The sequence below is a fragment of the Ranitomeya imitator genome, chromosome 1 (genome assembly GCF_032444005.1).
Source record: "Ranitomeya imitator isolate aRanImi1 chromosome 1, aRanImi1.pri, whole genome shotgun sequence".
Classification (NCBI taxonomy): domain Eukaryota; kingdom Metazoa; phylum Chordata; class Amphibia; order Anura; family Dendrobatidae; genus Ranitomeya; species Ranitomeya imitator.
The window spans coordinates 579597805-579620615 of NC_091282.1; the positions used below are offsets into that span (position 1 = coordinate 579597805).

The 22811-nt window shown below is 47.3% G+C and overlaps 1 protein-coding gene and 1 non-coding gene across 2 annotated transcripts in view; one reads left to right on the forward strand and one right to left on the reverse strand.

Annotated features, from left to right (window-relative positions):
- The window catches only part of LOC138680259 (excitatory amino acid transporter 5-like), a 1936174-nt gene that overhangs the window by 747965 nt on the left and 1165398 nt on the right, over positions 1 to 22811 (forward strand). The gene's annotated exons all lie outside the window — the stretch shown is intronic.
- LOC138659880 (5S ribosomal RNA) lies at positions 3180 to 3299 on the reverse strand. The gene has a single exon (XR_011317500.1). It is a non-coding gene; the product is annotated as a 5S ribosomal RNA (ribosomal RNA).

Here is a 22811-nt window from a genome sequence, read left to right on the forward strand (position 1 = left end):
ATCGCCCCTCAGTCGTCTTTTTTCTAGACTAAATAATCCTAATTTCGCTAATCTATCTGGGTATTGTAGTTCTCCCATCCCCTTTATTAATTTTGTTGCCCTCCTTTGTACTCTCTCTAGTTCCATTATATCCTTCCTGAACACCGGTGCCCAAAACTGGACACAGTACTCCATGTGCGGTCTAACTAGGGATTTGTACAGAAGCAGTATAATGCTCTCATCATGTGTATCCAGACCTCTTTTAATGCACCCCATGATCCTGTTTGCCTTGGCAGCTGCTGCCTGGCACTGGCTGCTCCAGGTAAGTTTGTCATTAACTAGGATCCCCAAGTCCTTCTCCCTGTCAGATTTACCCAGTGGTTTCCCATTCAGTGTGTAATGGTGATATTGATTCCTTCTTCCCATGTGTATAACCTTACATTTATCATTGTTAAACCTCATCTGCCACCTTTCAGCCCAAGTTTCCAACTTATCCAGATCCATCTGTAGCAGAATACTATCTTCTCTTGAATTAACTGCTTTACATAGTTTTGTATCATCTGCAAATATCGATATTTTACTGTGTAAACCTTTTACCAGATCATTAATGAATATGTTGAAGAGAACAGGTCCCAATACTGACCCCTGCGGTACCCCACTGGTCACAGCGACCCAGTTAGAGACTATACCATTTATAACCACCCTCTGCTTTCTATCACTAAGCCAGTTACTAACCCATTTACACACATTTTCCCCCAGACCAAGCATTCTCATTTTGTGTACCAATCTCTTGTGCGGCACGGTATCAAACGCTTTGGAAAAATCGAGATATACTACGTATAATGACTCACCGTGGTCCAGCCTATAGCTTACCTCTTCATAAAAACTGATTAGATTGGTTTGACAGGAGCGATTTCTCATAAACCCATGCTGATATGGAGTTAAACAGTTATTCTCATTGAGATAATCCAGAATAACATCCCTCAGAAACCCTTCAAATATTTTACCAACAATAGAGGTTAGACTTACTGGCCTATAATTTCCAGGTTCACTTTTAGAGCCCTCTTTGAATATTGGCACCACATTTGCTATGCGCCAGTCCTGCGGAACAGACCCTGTCGCTATAGAGTCCCTAAAAATAAGAAATAATGGTTTATCTATTACATTACTTAGTTCTCTTAGTACTCGTGGGTGTATGCCATCCGGACCCGGAGATTTATCTATTTTAATCTTATTTAGCCGGTTTCGCACCTCTTCTTGGGTTAGATTGGTGACCCTTAATATAGGGTTTTCATTGTTTCTTGGGATTTCACCTAGCATTTCATTTTCCACCGTGAATACCGTGGAGGAAAAGGTGTTTAATATGTTAGCTTTCTCCTCGTCATCTACAACCATTCTTTCCTCACTATTTTTTAAGGGGCCTACATTTTCAGTTTTTATTCTTTTACTATTGATATAGTTGAAGAACAGTTTGGGATTGGTTTTACTCTCCTTAGCAATGTGCTTCTCTGTTTCCTTTTTGGCAGCTTTAATTAGTTTTTTAGATAAAGTATTTTTCTCCCTATAGTTTTTTAGAGCTTCAATGGTGCCATCCTGCTTTAGTAGTGCAAATGCTTTCTTTTTACTGTTAATTGCCTGTCTTACGACTTTGTTTAGCCACATTGGGTTTTTCCTATTTCTAGTCCTTTTATTCCCACAAGGTATAAACCGCTTACAGTGCCTATTTAGGATGTTCTTAAACATTAACCATTTATTAACTGTATTCTTATTTCTGAGGATATTGTCCCAGTCTACCAGATTAAGGGCATCTCTAAGCTGGTCAAACTTTGCCTTCATAAAGTTCAGTGTTTTTGTGACTCCCTGACAAGTCCCCCTAGTGAAAGACAGGTGAAACTGTACAATATTGTGGTCGCTATTTCCTAGATGCCCAACCACCTGCAGATTTGTTATTCTGTCAGGTCTATTAGATAGTATTAGGTCTAAAAGTGCTACTCCTCTGGTTGGATTCTGCACCAATTGTGAAAGATAATTTTTCTTGGTTATTAGCAGAAACCTGTTGCCTTTATGGGTTTCACAGGTTTCTGTTTCCCAGTTAATATCCGGGTAGTTAAAGTCCCCCATAACCAGGACCTCATTATGGGTTGCAGCTTCATCTATCTGCTTTAGAAGTAGACTTTCCATGGTTTCTGTTATATTTGGGGGTTTGTAACAGACCCCAATGAGAATTTTGTTACCATTTTTCCCTCCATGAATTTCGACCCATATGGACTCGACATCCTCATTTCCTTCGCTAATATCCTCCCTTAAAGTGGACTTTAGACAAGACTTTACATAGAGACAAACCCCTCCTCCTCTCCGATTTTTACGAATGACGTTAATGACGTTAGGTTTCAGTGGCAGTGCAGTTTAATGCCATGAATGATATTATGAAGTTCAAAGGATAATACTATATCCCAGAAGGACTGGTTTATCTGGCCAATTTCTAACCTTTTGATCCTGAACGAGCAATGTCACACAGAGGCCTTATATGAACCAAATAAGATATATGATATACAAAGAGATAGGATAGGAAGAAGAGTGGGAGAGCAGGGGAACAGTCTGGGGAAATAGATATAAACATGGTTCAAATGACCCCAGAGCCAGTTCAAAACATATGTAACATAGTAACATAGTAACATAGTTAGTAAGGCCGAAAAAAGACATTTGTCCATCCAGTTCAGCCTATATTCCATCATAATAAATCCCCAGATTTACGTCCTTCTACAGAACATAATAATTGTATGATACAATATTGTTCTGCTCCAGGAAGACATCCAGGCCTCTCTTAAACTCCTCGACTGAGTTCGCCATCACCACCTCCTCAGGCAAGCAATTCCAGATTCTCACTGCCCTAACAGTAAAGAATCCTCTTCTATGTTGGTGGAAAAACCTTTTCTCCTCCAGACGCAAAGAATGCCCCCTTGTGCCCGTCACCTTCCTTGGTATAAACAAATCCTCAGCGAGATATTTGTATTGTCCCCTTATATACTTATACATGGTTATTAGATCACCCCTCAGTCGTCTTTTTTCTAGACTAAATAATCCTAATTTCGCTAATCTATCTAGGTATTGTAGTTCTCCCATCCCCTTTATAGTAACATAGTTAGTAAGGCCGAAAAAAGACATTTGTCCATCCAGTTCAGCCTAAATGTCATCAAAACGGTCTACAGCACCTGGTGTTCCCAGGAGGTCTCCCATCCAAGTACTGTCCAAGCCCAGCCCTGCTTTGCTTCCGAGATCGGACGAGATCGGGCGTATCCAGGGTGGTGTGGCCAGTAGATGGACTCATAAGAAATGACCAAAATTCAATAATTAATTTAACCCATACGGTTGATGAGTATCCAAATGAAATATCCAGCGGGATTCTCTCTGTAGAACCATCTTATCAAAATCACCTTCCCTTTTGGGTGGTCTGATCTTATCGATCCCCATGAATTTAAGCATCTGTATATTCCCCCCATGATTCCCATTGACATGCTTGGCCAAGGGGGTATCCCTGCTGTTGCGAATATCCCCCAAATGTTCCTCCACCCTTCTCCTAAATTCCCAAATAGTCTTCCCCACAGGCTGTCCTACAACTGCACATAGCCTTATAAATGATCCCAGTAGTTTTGCAGTTGATAAAGTCTTTAATTAGAAATCTCTTATGGGTTTGATCATTTTGGAATTCCTTGCCAGTCTGTATAAATTCACAGGCCACACAAGTTCCACATCTATAACAACCATTCTGTTTTTCTGACAACCAGATTTTCTTTGTGCAAGACTCTACAAAGGGACTGTGCACTAATCTGTCACCTAGTGACCTGTTCTTTCTATATGTTATCTGTGGCATAGGACCAATCGCCCCCACAAGATCTTTATCCATTAATAGTATGCCCCAATGTTCCTCACCATAGGGGCACCATTATCAAAGGTGGAGATAATGCGGACACACTTATTTCCATCATTAGTTTTTTCCTTGGGTATCAGCAGGGTCTCTATTTTTTGTTGTTGGGCATGATGGTACACTTCCCTCAACACCCAATCTGGGTAGCCTCTGGCCAAAAATCTATTTCTCTGGCAGTTCCGCTTCAATCTCAAGTACTGCCCCCTGGGGATCCCTTTCTTTTGTGTGTGGGGATGATCACTGTGCCACTGTAACAAGAAGTTTGTAGATGTCGGCTTACGAAATACTAATGTTTCCAATGTATCTCCTCTTTCTGACTAGGTGATGACTACGTCTAGGAATGGTAGAGTTCTACCCTTTATTTCTAAGGGTACCGTCACACAGTGCAATTTTCATCGCTACGACGGTACGATCCGTGACGCTCCAGCGTCGTAACAATATCGCTCCAGCGTCGTAGACTGCTGTCACACTTTGCAATCTACGACGCTGGAGCGATAATTTCATGACGTATGTGCAATGTAGAAGCCGTTGGTTACTATGCGCACATCGTATACGATATATGTTACACCATGCAATCATGCCGCCACAGCGGGACACTAGACGACGAAAGAAAGTTTCAAACGATCTGCTACGACGTACGATTCTCAGCGGGGTCCCTGATCGCAGGAGCGTGTCAGACACTGCGATCTCATAACTATATCGCTCGAACGTCACGAATCGTGCCGTCGTAGCGATCAAAATTGCACTGTGTGACGGTACCCTAAAGTGAATCTGAGACCAATTGGTGTTAAGGAGATCAATGAAGGACCTGAATATTTCTTTTGTGCCCCTCCAAATAATAAAAACATCATCAATAAATCTTGCCCAGAAATTGATGAACTTGATATAGTCTCTGAAGGCCTCTGAGAACACAATGGTGTCCTCCCACCAGCCCAGGAACAAGTTCACATAACTTGGTGCACTGGGACTGCCCATAGCGGTCCACCTGAGCTGGTGGTAGGTTCTGCCATCAAAGTGAAAAAATTATTTCTTAAAACGAACTCCAACATAGTCACCAACAAGTCATTATGTTGACCAAATTGACATCCCCTAGTACTTACAAAGTGTTTGACTCCTTTTATGCCAGCATTATGAGATATAGAGGAGTATAAAGCCTCCACATCAATGCTGGCAAGCATTGTATCTGGTTCAGTTGGGATCCCCTCCAGTTTGCAGACGAGATCCATTGCATCCCTGATGTAGGAAGGAAGTGTTAGGTGTAGAGTTCCCGCCGCTGCACAGGGGGAACCATGTGCACTGCTGTCTCCCATTCTTCTCCAGCCACAGTGGAGCCTGCTCAGCAGAGACGTCGGTCCCAGCGTCTGGCTCAGGCAGATACTGTGCGCTTGGTTACTGCTGCCCTTCCAGGTCCAGCCATTGTAACCAGCACTGTTCAGTGGTGAGCAGACGTTCCCGGGACTAAGTCCTGCTTTTCCTTTACTGAGCATGCCCAAGGGACGACCTCTATTGGAACACTAGGAAGGTCCTGGAGAGCTTCCGCTATAAAAGGTTTGCATGGCTGCACGGCAATGCGCTAGTATAAACTTGATAACATGTGTGTGTAGATGAATGACTGTCGATGATGAAAGCTCCTTAATCATTCCCATTCCTAGTGTTGTTGACTGCTTGCGAATGGTGGAAGCTATCTAGCACCCGACAGGGCTACCTGCACACCTAGCACACGTTACAGTGCTTTTTGCATTGCCCGCTTATACAGCACCATGCGCATTCAGTGCACTCTCCTGACAGCCTGTTAGTGTAGGGTGGGAATTCCCACTTGGACTCTGCATCTGACTCTGGGCGTCCTCAGGCGCGGGGTCAAAAGCCACCGAGGGTCAGAGCGAGTCCAATCACCAGATTAGTGGGGGTGATTCATAGGGATCCCACTAGTGTCTTGCAGCTGCACCCTGTGACTGTTAACTGGGTGCAGCGTATTTTGGCGGCTCTGTGAAGCAACAGAGTTTGCTACTATTCACACGGGGTGAAGTGTAACCCACGTGTGAGCAAGTGTCCATTCACCATTACTCAGCAGCAGGTAAAATCTCTGCACAGTGGACCCCGGGCTTCGAGCGCACCTCATATCAACCTCTTTATTATTTGGTGTGTTCCGCTAGCCCTAACATTAGACTAGTGCCAGGTAGGGTTGAGCGAAACGGGTCGTTCATTTTCAAAAGTTGCCGACTTTTGGCAAAGTCGGGTTTCATGAAACCCGATCCGACCCCTGTGCGTGGTCGGCCATGCGGTACGCGACTTTCGCGCCAAAGTCGCGTTTCAATGACACAAAAAGCGCCATTTCTCAGCCAATGAAGGTGAACGCAGAGTGTGGGCAGCGTGATGACATAGGTCCTGGTCCCCACCATCTTAGAGAAGGGCATTGCAGTGATTGGCTTGCTGTCTGCGGCGTCACAGGGGCTATAAAGAGGCGTTCCCACCGACCGCCATCTTACTGCTGCTGATCTGAGCATAGGGAGAGGTTGCTGCCGCTTCGTCAGAAGCAGGGGTTTAGCGTTAGGCAGGGTCCATTAACCACAAAACCGCTTGTGCTGTAGCGATTTCCACTGTCCAACACCACCTTCGGTTTGCAGGGACAGTAGAAGCTACATTTTTTTTTTCTCAGCGCTGTAGCTCATTGGGCTGCCCTAGAAGGCTCCCTGATAGCTGCATTGCTGTGTGTACGCCGCTGTGCAAACCAACTGCTTTTTTCAAAGCACAAATCCTCTTGTTCCTTCCTTTCTGCACAGCTATCTTTTTTGTTTGTTCACACTTTTTATTTCATTTGTGCATCAGTCCACTCCTTATTGCTGCCTGCCATACCTGGCTGAGATTACTGCAGGCAGGGAGATAGTAGCTGCCTGCCATACCTGGCTGAGATTACTGCAGGCAGGGAGATAGTAATTGTAGGACAGTCCCTGTTTTTTTTTTTGGTGGGAGATTAAGATTGGCAATTTGGCATTTCTGCTAGAGTGCCATCCCTGTGTGTGCCATCTCTCTCACATAGTGGGCCATAGTAAGCCTTTTCATTTTTTTGTGGGGTTTATAAATTCTCCCTGATAAAAAAAATACAGTGGGAGATTAATATTGGCCTTTGGGCTTGTGTGCCAGTCCTGAGTGTGCCATCTCTCTCTCAAATAGTGGGCCATAGAAAGCCTATTAATTTTTTTTTTATTGGGTTTCTAAATACTCCCAGAAAAAATAAAAAAAAAATCAGTGGGAGATTAATATTGCCCTTTCTGCTTGTGTGCCACTCCTGACTCCTGGGTGTGCCATCTCTCTCTCTCAACTAGTGGGCAGTCACTGGGCCATAGAAAGGCTATTTTTTTTCTTTTTGTTGATTTGGTTTCTAAATTCTACCTGAAAAAATCAATAAATCAATCAGTGGGAGATAAATATTGGCCTCTGGGCTTGAGTGCCACTCCTGACTCCTGTGTGTGCCATCTCTCACTCAGTGGGCCATAGAAAGCCTATTTTTTTGGGGGGGTTGATTTGGTTTCTAAATTCTACCTGAAAAAATCAATAAATCAATCAGTGGGAGATAAATATTGGCCTCTGGGCTTGAGTGCCACTCCTGACTCCTGTGTGTGCCATCTCTCACTCAGTGGGCCATAGAAAGCCTATTTTTTTTTTGTTGTTTCTAAATTCTTCCTGAATAAATCATTTTATTTAATTTTGTTTCTAAAGTCTCCCTGAAAAAAAAAAGTCAGTGGGAGATTAATATTGCCCTTTCTGCATGTGTGCCACTCCTGACTCCTGGGTGTGCCATCTCTCTGTTAGGGCTAGCAGAACGCACCGAGTAAATAGAGATGTTTATTGATATTGGTGCATTCGCAGCCCGGGGTCCACCGTGCAGGAGTACCTGCTGCTAGCAAACGGCGGAGCTATATGGCGGTATATACCAACTCTGTTAGCTTCACAGAGTAGCCGTGAAAGGAAAGCACTGTGCCCTGTTAGACTCCACAGAGGCACAGGCTAACTGCCCAAACAGAGAGCAGTCAGTGGTCACACAAACATACAAAACTCCTCGCCGGAGGAGCCAGCATTCTAGGGGCTTATTTCAGCCGGGTCCCTGAATACACTTAGACTCAATCTCCTCGCCGGAGGAGCCAGCATTCTAGGGGCTTATTTCAGCCGGGTCCCTGAACACACATACATGTGACCACACTGGCGCAAAGCACATAACATAAGACAATACTAGCGCATGGCCGTGCGGTCATGCGCAGTTTATATAGTTGCAGCACAGGAAGCTGCTACTGAAGTTTTTGCCCTTTCAGGACCTTCCAGAAGGACCAATGGAAAGTGCTGCAGTACCTGAGCATGTTTTGCCCTTTCAGGACCTTCCAGAAGGACCAATGGAATGTACTGCAGCACCTGAGCATGTGACCGAACATGTGGCCCTCGACCTCCAATGGGAGACCCTGCCCTGGGCATGCTCAGTGTGAGTAAACAAGGACTTAGTCCCAGAGAGGCTCGCTCGCCGCAGATCAGTGCAGGGTACCATAGGAAAGCCAGAAAAGGCAGTAGTGACCCTATGCACCGAATCAGCCCCAGCGAGATGCTGGGAGCGACGTCTCCGCTGAGCAGAGCCCACTGCGGCCGATACCGAATGGGAGACCGCAGCAGACACGGATCGAGATTCCCCCTGTGCAGCAGAGGAAACTCGACTCCTAACATTACCCCTCCTCCTAGGGCCCCCCCCCTCCTTGAGCCTCACTACGCTCAAAAGCTGCGATAAGCAGCGGAGCCCGAATGTGCTCCACAGGCTCCCAGGTTCTATCCTCTGGGCCGTGACCCTTCCAGTCCACCAGATAAAATTTCTTGCCACGTACCACCTTGCACCCCACAATAGCATTCACCTCAAACTCATCCGTGGATGAACCCGATGTCCCAGCAGATGACTCGGAAAACCGGGACAAATGAACGGGCTTTAAGAGGGAAACGTGGAAAGTATCGGTGATACCAAGGCGTGGAGGAATAGCCAAACGGTAGACCACAGGGTTGACCTGTTCCAGAACCTTAAACGGGCCAATGTAGCGAGGAGCAAACTTAGTGGACTCAACTCGCAGCCTGATGTTACGGGCGGAGATCCACACTAAGTCGCCAGGAGCAAAGACCGGAGCGGGGCGCCGGTGTGTATCAGCCGAAACCCTCATTCTCTCCTTGGAGGCCCGGATGGCATCCTGTGTGCGGTCCCAGATGTCACGTGCCTCCACCGCCCAGTCTGCCACCCTAGAATCGGTGGATGACATGGGCATGGGCACAGGGACACGCGGATGCTGGCCGTAATTAAGGAGAAAAGGAGTTTGACCAGTGGAATCGGCTACGGCGTTGTTCAGGGCAAATTCCGCCCAAGGTAGCAAAGATGCCCAGTCATCCTGCCTAGCAGAGACGAAATGTCGCAAATATGTCACCAGAGTCTGGTTGGTTCTCTCCACCAACCCATTCGTCTCGGGATGATATGCAGAGGAGAGGTTTAACTCTATGCTGAGTAAACGGCAGAGTTCTCTCCAAAACCGAGATGCGAACTGGGGACCCCGATCGCTGACAATCTTATCAGGCATACCATGCAAACGGAAAACGTGTTTAATGAACAACACCGCCAAGGCCCGTGCTGAGGGTAACCGAGGAAGCGGCACCAAATGCACCATCTTGGAGAAATGGTCGGTGACAACCCAAATAATGGAGCAGCCACGCGACTTGGGTAGACCCACCACAAAGTCCATCCCGACCATCTCCCAGGGCCTGTCTGCCACCGGTAGAGGGTAAAGCAACCCAGCATGCCGTTGCCGAGGAGACCGATTCTGGACGCAAGAAACGCACGCCTGAATATAGTCCTTGACATCTCGGGCCATATGCGGCCACCAGTATGTTCTCGCCAGAAGCTCAGATGTCCTCTTGGTCCCAAAATGCCCACCCACTCTGGAGGAGTGAGCCCAAGAGAGAACCTCCGGTTGCAAGTTAGCTGGTACGAAAGTCTTGCCCGGGGGCACAGACTCTAGCGAAACCAGAGCTACAGTTCTCAGGCTCTCAGAAGGGACAATAAGCCGAGGCTCCTCCTCCTCCTCCGATGACACCACGGAGCGGGAGAGAGCATCAGCACGAACGTTCTTCTCCCCGGAGAGGAAATGGAGAGTAAAATGGAACCAGGAGAAGAACAGGGACCATCTAGCCTGGCGAGAATTCAGCCGCTGGGCCGTTTGCAGATACACCAAGTTCTTGTGGTCAGTGAAGACTTGGAAGGGAAAGCGAGCTCCCTCCAAGAGATGTCTCCACTCAGAAAAAGCCAACTTCATGGCCAGCAACTCCCTGTCCCCGATGGAATAATTCCTCTCCGCTGGTGTGAAGGTCTTGGAGAAGAAGAAGCAAGGATGCTTCCGACCTTGAGCATCCTTTTGGAAAAGGACTGCTCCAGCACCAACAGATGAGGCATCCACCTCCATAATAAATGGCTTATCTACATCGGGCGATGTAGGATGGGAGCGCTGGCGAAATGTGACTTAATCGAGAGAAAGGCCTTGGAGACCTCCTCTGACCTCAATTTGGGATTTGCTCCCTTCTTGGTGAGGGCAACCAAGGGAGCTACCAAAGTTGAGAAGTGTGGGATGAACTGGTGATAGTAATTAATGAACCCCATAAAGCGCTGCACCGCTTTAAGAGAATGGGGTTCCTGCCAGTCCATCACAGCCTGTAGCTTGGCAGGATCCATAGCCAAACCCTGGGCAGAGATGATATAACCAAGGAAAGGCAAGGACTCCTGCTCAAACACACACTTCTGCAACTTGGCGTAGAGGGAGTTTGCCCGTAAGAGGTCGAAGACTTTGCGAACATCTCTCCGATGGGAGTCAATATCTGGAGAGAAGATGAGAATATCATCCAGATAGACTACGACCGAGGTGGTGAGCATATCCCGGAAGATGTCGTTCACAAAGTCTTGGAAAACGGCTGGGGCATTACAGAGCCCGAAGGGCATCACCAGATATTCATAGTGCCCATCCCTGGTGTTAAAAGCCGTCTTCCATTCATCCCCCTCACGGATGCGAATCAGGTTGTAAGCACCCCGCAGATCTAACTTTGTAAATACCCTCGCTCCCCGTAGCCTATAAAACAGCTCAGATATCAGGGGTAGTGGGTACTTGTTCTTAACGGTGATGGCGTTAAGACCCCTGTAGTCTATGCATGGACGTAAGTCTCCAGTCTTCTTCTGTACGAAGAAGAACCCTGCCCCTGCCGGTGACACTGACTTCCTAATGAATCCTCTTGCCAGATTCTCCTGGATGTACTGGGACATTGCCTCCGTCTCCGGGAGAGATAACGGATAGACTCGACCCCGGGGAGGCTCAGCACCAGGCAAGAGGTCAATAGGACAGTCATAGGGGCGGTGAGGCGGAAGGGTCTCCGCAGCTCTTTTGGAGAACACGTCTGCATAGGGCCAATAGTGCTTGGGGAGAGAGGAAAGATCTGCGGGTACCTGTGTAGTAGCAACCTGAACGCACTCCCTCAGACATCTACCCTCGCAGGATTTACTCCATCCCAAAATTCTCCCAGAGGACCACTCAATATGAGGAGAATGGTAGCGAAGCCATGGTATCCCCAACAGGACCTCATCAATTCCCTCAGGAATGACTAATAGGGAGATTATCTCCTGATGTGATGGAGACACAGATAGCGTGAAAGGAATGGTTTGGTGGGTAATCTGTGAAGGTAGTGTTGACCCATTTACCACTCGAACGGTTACCGGCTTGGCGAGCATCACCAAGGGTATTGCGTAACGCTGGGCAAAAGCGGAAGACATAAAGTTACCCTCTGCCCCAGAATCCACGCATAGCTCGACCATAAGAGTGGATGGGCCTATGGTAATTGTCCCCTTGAAGGACAACTTTGAGGCAAACGTCGCCGTGTCTAGTGTACCTCCTCCAACTACCACTAGACGCTGACGTTTCCCCGACCGCTAAGGACCCTTGGAGGCAAGGCGTCCTGACTGCTGGCAAACATGACGGACCTTATGTGCACGGGCAGACTGAGACTTGGATCCCGCTCGTGTCACCTCTAAGGCCTCATGTGACTCGGATGCCTGGACTGGAGATTCCAAAGGTTTGGCGAAGGTGGGAGCCAGCCGAAACCTCTGCCTACACTGGGCTCGCTCCAACCTCCGCTCGTTAAAACGGAGGTCAATACGAGTAGAGACAGTTATTAACTCCTCCAGTGTGGCAGGAATCTCCCTAGTGGCCAGAGCGTCCTTAATGTGGTCAGCCAGGCCCCTCCAAAATATGGGGATAAGGGCTTTATGCGACCACTCCAGCTCGGAAGCTAAAGTATGGAAGCGGACGGAAAAATGGCTGACCAAGGACTCACCCTGAGTTAATGCCAGTAGTTGGAGCGCTGTGTCATGGGTGACTTGAGGTCCTAAAAAGACCTTTTTCAGAGTGCTCAGAAACAACGGAGCACTCTGCACCACATGATCACCACGCTCCCACAGCGGCGTAGCCCACTCCAACGCCCTGTCCGACAAAAGAGACACAATAAATCCCACCTTAGCCCGCTCTGTAGGAAAACGTGCAGCCAGGAGCTCGAGGTGAATAGAGCACTGACTCACGAATCCCCTACAAGTTTTGCTATTTCCAGAAAATTTTTCTGGCAGCGGGAGGCGAGATAACGTCGGAACAGGGGTGGCAGTGGACAAGGTTGCTGCAGCCACGCTAGCAGCCTGTACAGCAACTGCGGTAACATCCACAGCTGAGGTTGAGCTCTCGAGAGCCGCCAACCTACCCTCCAGCTGCTGGATATACCGCAAAGATTGCTGAATGTCCACCATTTACTAGCCAGACCTTGGCGCTAGTATTCTGTTAGGGCTAGCGGAACGCACCGAGTAAATAGAGATGTTTATTGATATTGGTGCGTTCGCAGCCCGGGGTCCACCGTGCAGGAGTACCTGCTGCTAGCAAACGTCGGAGCTATATGGCGGTATATATCAACTCTGTTAGCTTCACAGAGTAGCCGTGAAAGGAAAGCACTGTGCCCTGTTAGACTCCACAGAGGCACAGGCTAACTGCCCAAACAGAGAGCAGTCAGTGGTCACACAAACATACAAAACTCCTCGCCGGAGGAGCCAGCATTCTAGGGGCTTATTTCAGCCGGGTCCCTGAATACACTTAGACTCAATCTCCTCGCCGGAGGAGCCAGCATTCTAGGGGCTTATTTCAGCCGGGTCCCTGAACACACATACATGTGACCACACTGGCGCAAAGCACATAACATAAGACAATACTAGCGCATGGCCGTGCGGTCATGCGCAGTTTATATAGTTGCAGCACAGGAAGCTGCTACTGAAGTTTTTGCCCTTTCAGGACCTTCCAGAAGGACCAATGGAAAGTGCTGCAGTACCTGAGCATGTTTTGCCCTTTCAGGACCTTCCAGAAGGACCAATGGAATGTACTGCAGCACCTGAGCATGTGACCGAACATGTGGCCCTCGACCTCCAATGGGAGACCCTGCCCTGGGCATGCTCAGTGTGAGTAAACAAGGACTTAGTCCCAGAGAGGCTCGCTCGCCGCAGATCAGTGCAGGGTACCATAGGAAAGCCAGAAAAGGCAGTAGTGACCCTATGCACCGAATCAGCCCCAGCGAGACGCTGGGAGCGACGTCTTCGCTAAGCAGAGCCCACTGCGGCCGATACCGAATGGGAGACCGCAGCAGACACGGATCGAGATTCCCCCTGTGCAGCAGAGGAAACTCGACTCCTAACACTCTCTCTCTCAAATAGTGGGCACTGGGCCAAAGAAAGGCTATTTTCTTTTTTTTTTGGTTTCTAAATTCTCCCTGAAAAAATAATTTTATTTTATTTTGTTTCTAAATTCTTCCTGAATAAATCATTTTATTTAATTTTGTTTCTAAAGTCTCCCTGAAAAAAAGTCAGTGGGAGATTAATATTGCCCTTTCTGCTTGTGTGCCACTCCTGACTCCTGGGTGTGCCATCTCTCTCTCTCAAATAGTGGGCACTGGGCCATAGAAAGGCTATTTTCTTTTTTTTTGGTTTCTAAATTCTCCCTGAAAAAAATCATTTTATTTTATTTTGTTTCTAAATTCTTCCTGAATAAATCATTTTATTTAATTTTGCTTCTAAAGTCTCCCTGAAAAAAAAAAATCAGTGGGAGATTAATATTGCCCTTTCTGCTTGTGTGCCACTCCTGACTCCTGGGTGTGCCATCTCTCTCTCTCAAATAGTGGGCAGTCACTGGGCCATAGAAAGGCTATTTTTTTCTTTTTGTTGATTTGGTTTCTAAATTCTACCTGAAAAAAGCAATAAATCAATCAGTGGGAGATAAATATTGGCCTCTGGGCTTGTGTGCCACTCCTGACTCCTGTGTGTGCCATCTCTCACTCAGTGGGCCATAGAAAGCCTAGTTTTTTTTTTTGGTTGATTTGGTTTCTAAATTCTACCTGAAAAAATCAATAAATCAATCAATCAGTGGGAGATAAATATTGGCCTCAGGGCTTGTGTGCCACTCCTGACTCTTGTGTGTGCCATCTCTCACTCAGTGGGCCATAGAAAGCCTATGTTTTTTTTGTTTCTAAATTCTTCCTGAATAAATCATTTTATTTAATTTTGTTTCTAAAGTCTCCCTGAAAAAAAAAATCAGTGGGAGATTAATATTGCCCTTTCTGCTTGTGTGCCACTCCTGACTCCTGGGTGTGCCATCTCTCTCTCTCAAATAGTGGGCACTGGGCCATAGAAAGGCTATTTACTTTTTTTTTTTGGTTTCTAAATTCTCCCTGAAAAAATCATTTTATTTTATTTTGTTTCTAAATTCTTCCTGAATAAATCATTTTATTTAATTTTGTTTCTAAAGTCTCCCTGAAAAAAAAAATCAGTGGGAGATTAATATTGCCCTTTCTGCTTGTGTGCCACTCCTGACTCCTCGGTGTGCCATCTCTCTCTCTCTCTCAAATAGTGGGCACTGGGCCATAGAAAGGCTATTTTTTTTCTTTTTGTTGATTTGGTTTCTAAATTCTACCTTAAAAAATCAATCAGTGGGAGATAAATATTGGCCTCTGGGCTTGTGTGCCACTCCTGACTCCTGTGTGTGCCATCTCTCACTCAGTGGGCCATAGAAAGCCTATTTTTTTGGGGGTTGATTTGGTTTCTAAATTCTACCTGAAAAAATCAATAAATCAATCAGTCAGTGGGCGATAAATTTTGGCCTCTGGGCTTGTGTGCCACTCCTGACTCCTGTGTGTGCCATCTCTCACTCAGTGGGCCATAGAAAGCCTATTTTATTTTTTGGGTTGATTTAGTTTCTAAATTCTACCTGAAAAAATCAATAAATCAATCAGTGGGAGATTAATATTGCCCTTTCTGATTGTGTGCCACTCCTGACTCCTGGGTGTGCCATCTCTCTCTCTCAAATAGTGGGCACTGGGCCATAGAAAGGCTATTTTCTTTTTTGGGGGGTTTCTAAATTCTCCCTGAAAAAATCATTTTATTTTATTTTGTTTCTAAATTCTTCCTGAATAAATCATTTTATTTAATTTTGTTTCTAAAGTTTCCTTAAAAAAAAAAAAAAAAACAGTAGGAGATTAATATTGACATTTGTGCTTGAGTGACAGTCCTGCGTGTGTGGCATCTCTCTGATTTAGTGCCACAGAAAACAGAGTGTGTAACTTTGTGCCTGATTTTCCTTGCGGTTTCACCAACCTGTAAAGGGATATCGAAATCATACAGAAGTTATAGCTCACCGTGTAAGTTGTTTGACAGCAACAAATAAAGTTACTTTGGTTAAGTTTTTAAAACAATGAGGAAGTCTGGTGGAAGAGGTCGTGGCCGTGGGCGTTCATTGTCAGCTGGTAATGATGGTAGTGGTAGTGGAGCATCAGGTGGTCGTGGGAAGAAAATTATTCCACCTAAGTCTGGAGCTGTGGAGCCAGGTTCGTCGTCTGCCTACACAAGGCCTCGAACGCTCCCTTTTCTGGGAGTGGGAAAACCGCTTTTAAAGCCGGAGCAGCAACAGCAAGTTTTGGCTTACCTTGCTGACTCAGCCTCTAGCTCTTTTGCCTCCTCTTCTGAAACTGGCAAATCTAAAAGCAGCGCGTCGTTAGTGGATGTTCACGGTCAGGGACAAGTCGCTTCCTTGTCCTCTTCAGCAAAAACAACAAGAGAGAAGGATGCAGCAGGCGACACAACGGGTTACTCCATGGAGCTCTTTACACATACCGTCCCTGGCTTAGAAAGTGAAACAGTTAACAGGCCATGCCCATTACAAGTAGATTCTGACATGGAGTGCACTGATGCACAGCCACAGCCAGACTACTATGCTGGTCCTTTGACTCAGACCACAACATTGCCCTCTCAGGGTACTGATCCAGAATCAGACCCTGATGAGACTATGTTGCCCCGTCACGAACGCTATACCACCGACCTACACGGTGACACAGACGAAGTTGCACACGAGCTAGAAGAGGAGGTTATAGATGACCCAGTTGTTGACCCCGATTGGCAGCCATTGGGGGAACAGGGTGCAGGCGGCAGTAGCTCTGAAGCGGAGGAGGAGGGGCCGCAGCAGGCATCAACATCGCAACAGGTTCCATCTGCCGGGCCCGTATCTGGCCCAAAACGCGTGGCAAAGCAAAAAACTGTTGGAGGACAGCGTGTCCATCCGGTTAAAGCTCAGTCTGCAATTCCTGAAAAGGGATCCGATGCTAGGAAGAGTGCAGTCTGGCATTTTTTTAAACAACATCCAATTGATCAGCGCAAAGTCATCTGTCAAAAATGTTCAACTAGCTTAAGCAGAGGTCAGAATCTGAAAAGTCTCAATACAAGTTGCATGCATAGACATTTAACCACCATGCATTTGCAAGCCTGGACTAACTACCAAACGTCCCTTAAGGTTGTAGCACACTCGGCCAATGAAGCTACTCAGCAACGCAACATCCCTTCCGTCACTGTAAGGCCACCATTTTCTTCACCACCGGCAGTATCTGCGCAGGTTTCTTTGCCAGCCCAAAGCAGTCAGGGTCAGGGAATCACCAGTTTCGTTGGAGGAAATACTGCATCTAGGGCACCGGCGGAAGCAATACCGTCTCCAACCGTCTCTCAGTCTGCCATGTCCACCGGCACACCCGCTAGTTCCACGATCTCCAGCTCTCAAGTCCAGCTCACCCTACATGAGACTCTAGTTAGAAAAAGGAAGTACTTATCCTCGCATCCGCGTACACAGGGTTTGAACGCCCACATAGCTAGACTAATCTTGTTAGAGATGATGCCCTACCGGTTAGTTGAAAGCGAAGCTTTCAAAGCCCTGATGGAGTACGCTGAACCACGCTACGAGCTACCCAGTCGACACTTTTTTTCCAGAAAAGCCATCCCAGCCCTGCACCAGCATGTTAAACAGCGCATCGTCCATGCACTCAGGCAATCTGTGAGTACAAAGGTGCACCTGGCTACAGATGCATGGACCAGTAGGCATGGCCAGGGACGTTACGTGTCCATCACGGCACACTGGGTGAATGTGGTGGATGCAGGGTCCACAGGGGACATCAATTTCGGGACAGTTGTGCCTAGCCCACGGTCTAGGAAACAGTTGGCTGTAGGCGTTCGCACCCCCTCCTCCTCCTCGTCCTCCTGCAGAAGCGACAGCTCTTCCACTGACCGCAGTCGTCAAACCACTCCATCGTCAGCTGTCACTGTTGCACACCAGTTGTCCCATTATGGGGCAGCTACTGGCAAGCATCAGCAGGCTGTATTGGCTATGAAGTGTTTGGGCGACAACAGACACACCGCGGAAGTTCTGTCCGAGTTCTTGCAGGAAGAAACGCAGTCGTGGCTGGGCACAGTAGATCTTGAGGCAGGCAAGGTAGTGAGTGATAATGGAAGGAATTTCAAGGCTGCCATCTCCCTTTCCCAACTGAAACACATTCCTTGCCTGGCTCACACCTTAAACCTGGTGGTGCAGTGCTTATTGAAAACTTATCCTGGTTTCTCCGACCTGCTCCTCAAAATGCGTGGACTTTGCTTACATATCCGCCGTTCGCCTGTACACTCCAGCCGTATGCAGACCTATCAGCGGTCTTTGAACCTTCCCCAGCATCGCCTAATCATAGACGTTGCAACAAGGTGGAACTCAACACTGCACATGCTTCAGAGACTGTGCGAACAGAGGCGGGCTGTTATGTTTTTGTGGGAGGATACACATACACGGGCAGGCAGTAGGATGGCAGACATGGAGTTGTCAGGTGTGCAGTGGTCGAAGATAGAAGATATGTGTCAAGTCCTTCAGTGTTTTGAGGAATGCACACGGCTGGTTAGTGCAGACAACGCCATAATAAGCATGAGCATCCCCCTAATGTGTCTGCTGATGCAAAGTTTGACGCACATAAAGGATCAGGCGTCTGCACCAGAGGAAGAAGAAAGCCTTGATGACAGTCAGCCATTGTCTGGTCAGGGCAGTGTACAGGACGAGGTAGCGGGCGAAGAGGAGGTGGAGGACGAGGAGGATGATGGGGATGAGTATATTTTTAATGAGGAAGCTTTCCCAGGGGCACTGGAAATTGGTGGCGTGGCAAGGCCGGGTTCTGGTTTTTTGAGGGACACAAGTGACGTAGATTTGCCTGCAACTGCCCCTCAACCAAGCACAACCGCAGATTTGACAACTGGAACTTTGGCCCACATGGCGGATTATGCCTTGCGTATCCTCAAAAGGGACACACGCATTACTAAAATGATGAACGATGATGATTACTGGTTGGCCTGCCTCCTTGATCCTCGCTATAAAGGCAAATTGCAAAATATTATGCCACATGAGAACTTGGAACTAATATTAGCAACAAAACAATCAACTCTTGTTGACCGTTTGCTTCAGGCATTCCCAGCACACAGCGCCCGTGATCGTTCTCACACGAGCTCCAGGGGGCAGCAGACCAGGAGTGTTAGGGGTGCACACATCAGAAGTGGCGTTGGACAGAGGGGTTTTCTGACCAGGTTGTGGAGTGATTTTGCTATGACCGCAGACAGGACAGGTACTGCTGCATCAATTCAAAGTGACAGGAGACAACATTTGTCCAGTATGGTTACAAACTATTTTTCATCCCTTATCGATGTTCTCCCTCAACCGTCATTCCCATTTGATTACTGGGCATCAAAATTAGACACCTGGCCAGAATTGGCTGAATATGCATTGCAGGAGCTTGCTTGCCCGGCAGCTAGTGTCCTATCAGAAAGAGTATTCAGTGCTGCAGGTTCAATATTAACCGAAAAAAGGACTCGTCTGGCTACACAAAATGTTGATGATCTAACATTCATTAAAATGAACCACAACTGGATTTCGAATTCTTTTGCCCCACCTTGCCCAGGCGACACCTAGCTTTCCTATGAAAAGCTCTTGCCTGTGGACTACTGTGAATGACTTTTCAAATGTCTTAATTTGCAGCAGCTGATTGTCCAGCATACGACATGTTTACACCTCCCTAAATGGCCAAACTCCCCACACGGGGCCGTGGTATCGCGACTTGGCGCAAGCACCCGTGAGAGTGCTGTTTGTCTGAAGAGGTGGGTGTGCCCGCTTTTGGTCGACAGCACTGCCACTGTGTCCCTCATAATACAATAAACTGTCTCTGGCGGTGGTGGTGCGCACCCAATGTCAGACACACTGTTGTAACATGAGGGGCCCTGGGCCTGTACCGCCGTCCACAAGAGAGTTCACCCACCCCCAGGTCAAACATTGCTCTGCCACTTCCACAATTATCTCTCACACTTCCACCAATGTTTAGACTATGCGCTGACATCCTTCCATTCCTGCCACTGACAATACCATTGTGTTGACATGTATAATGGTACTTAACATAGTCAGGGGCAGTGTCCTCTATTTACCCAAGTAAAAACTTTGCGCCAAATTAGTAGGTCAGAAACTACGCAGAGGATCCCACCCCTGTACCTAAAGATTGCATCCTTTAGTGTTTTCGCTGGATTTTAATGTGAGACATTCACATTTATGTATTGTTTTGGACTACTAAGTGGCAGACACTCATTACAATCATCCTCCGCTGACCAGGCCACTGCTGGCCGTGTTCACCTGGAACCAATTTAAAATTGCCTACAGCCATATGTTATTATGTTAGGCCTTTGATGCCTGTCTGCGGTCACTCCTTCCACTAGGCCTCCACTGACCACACCACTGCTGCCCGTGTAACCCTGGAACCAATTTAAAATTGCCTACAGCCAGCCCAATTTTTTTATGTTAGGCCTTCGAAGCCTGTCTGCGGTCCGTTCTTTCTACTACTACTACACTGACCAGGCCACTGCTGCCCGTGTTCCCCTGGAAACAATTTAAAATTGCCTACAGCCAGCCCAATTTTTTTATGTTAGGCCTTCGAAGCCTGTCTGCGGTCCGTTCTTTCTACTACTACTACACTGACCAGGCCACTGCTGCCCGTGTACCCCTGGAACCAATTATAAAGTGCCTACAGCCCAATTTTTTTATGTTAGGCCTTCGAAGCCTGTCTGCGGTCCTTCCTTCCAATAGTTCTCCACTGACCAGACCAATGCTGGCCGTGTACCCCGGAACCCAGCTGAAAGTGCATGGAGCCTCCTTTTTTTCTTGGTTTTATATTTAGAAAGCCCAGATGAACTACGCTGTACCACGGTTCAAGCTACCAAGTCGACATTTCTTTTGCGAGAAAAGCCATCCCAGCCCTCCACCGGCATGAAAAAGTCTGCATTGTCATTGCACTCAGGCAATCAAACAGTAGAAAGGTGCACCTGACAAGAGACGCATGGACCAGTAGGCATGTCCACAAAAAGTTACGTGTCCATTACGGCGCACTGGGTTAATGTGTTGGATGCATGGTCCACAGGGGACAGCCTACAAAGTCTGTCTGCAGTCCCTAATTCAAATTTTCCTCCGCTGACCACACCACTGCTACCCGTGTACCCCTGGAACCAATTTTAAAGTGCCTACAGCCTAATTTTGTTATGTTAGGCCTACTACGCCTGTCTGCGGTCCCTCCTTCCAATACTCGTCCACTGACCACACCACTGCTGCCCGTGGACCCCTGGAACCTATTTTTAATTGCATAGAGCATCCTTTTTTTAATAGTAGGCGTACAAAGTCTGTCTGCGGTCCACTATTGAAATTGTCCTCCACTGCTCAGAGCAATGCTGCCTGTGTACCCCTGTAACTTTTTTAAGCTGCAGTGAGCCACATTTTTGGTTTAAGGCCTACTACCTGTGTCTGTCTGCGCCACTTAATTCAGCTGTGTTCCTTTGAAAAAAGCTGAGCGTCAATAGTCTTGTTTTCAGCCTCTAGGAATTTTAAAACTGCATTGGGGGTACAACTTTGGTAGGGCCTACTAACGGTGTCTGCCGCCCCAAGGTGTGCCCCAGGTTTCAACCACATTGCTTCGGTCTTCCGACTCTCATTTAGTAGTTGTAGAAAACTACACTGCATTAGGCCTACAAATTGGGTATGGGGTGTAGAGAGATGGTGTGTTCCACTCCAAGGTGTTCCCCAGGTTTCCTCTTCATTGCTTCGATCTTAATGCTCTCGTTTAGTAGTTGTTGGAAACTACGCTGCATTAGGCCTACAAATTGGGTATGGGGTGTAGACAGATGGTGTGTTACACTCCAAGGTGTTCCCCAGGTTTCGTCCACATTGCTTCGGTCTTCCGACTCTCGTTTAGTAGTTGTAGAAAACTACACTGCATTAGGCCTACAAATTGGGTATGGGGTGTAGAGAGATGGTGTGTTCCACTCCAAGGTGTTCCCCAGGTTTCCTCTTCATTGCTTCGATCTTAATGCTCTCGTTTAGTAGTTGTTGGAAACTACGCTGCATTAGGCCTACAAATTGGGTATGGGGTGTAGACAGATGGTGTGTTACACTCAAAGGTGTTCCCCAGGTTTCGTCCACATTGCTTCGGTCTTCCGACTCTCGTTTAGTAGTTGTAGAAAACTACACTGCATTAGGCCTACAAATTGGGTATGGGGTGTAGAGAGATGGTGTGTTCCACTCCAAGGTGTTCCCCAGGTTTCCTCTTCATTGCTTCGATCTTAATGCTCTCGTTTAGTAGTTGTTGGAAACTACGCTGCATTAGGCCTACAAATTGGGTATGGGGTGTAGAGAGATGGTGTGTTGCACTCCAAGGTGTTCCCCAGGTTTCCTCTCCATTGCTTCGATCTTCAGGCTCTCGTTTAGTAGTTGTTGGGAACTACACTGCATTATGCCTACAAAATGGGTATGGGGTGTAGAGAGATGGTGTGTTCCACTCAAGGTGTTCCCCAGGTTTCCTCTCCATTGCTTCGATCTTCATGCTCTCGTTTAGTAGTTGTTGGAAACTACGCTGCATTAGGCCTACAAATTGGGTATGGGGTGTAGAGAGATGGTGTGTTGCACTCCAAGGTGTTCCCCAGGTTTCCTCTCCATTGCTTCGATCTTAATGCTCTCGTTTAGTAGTTGTTGGAAACTACGCTGCATTAGGCCTACAAATTGGGTATGGGGTGTAGAGAGATGGTGTGTTGCACTCCAAGGTGTTCCCCAGGTTTCGTCCACATTGCTTCGGTCTTCAGGCTCTCGTTTAGTAGTTGTTGGGAACTACACTGCATTATGCCTACAAAATGGGTATGGGGTGTAGAGAGATGGTGTGTTCCACTCCAAGGTGTTCCCCAGGTTTCCTCTCCATTGCTTCGATCTTCAGGCTCTCGTTTAGTAGTTGTTGGGAACTACACTGCATTATGCCTACAAAATGGGTATGGGGTGTAGAGAGATGGTGTGTTCCACTCCAAGGTGTTCCCCAGGTTTCCTCTCCATTGCTTCGATCTTCATGCTCTCGTTTAGTAGTTGTTGGAAACTACGCTGCATTAGGCCTACAAATTGGGTATGGGGTGTAGAGA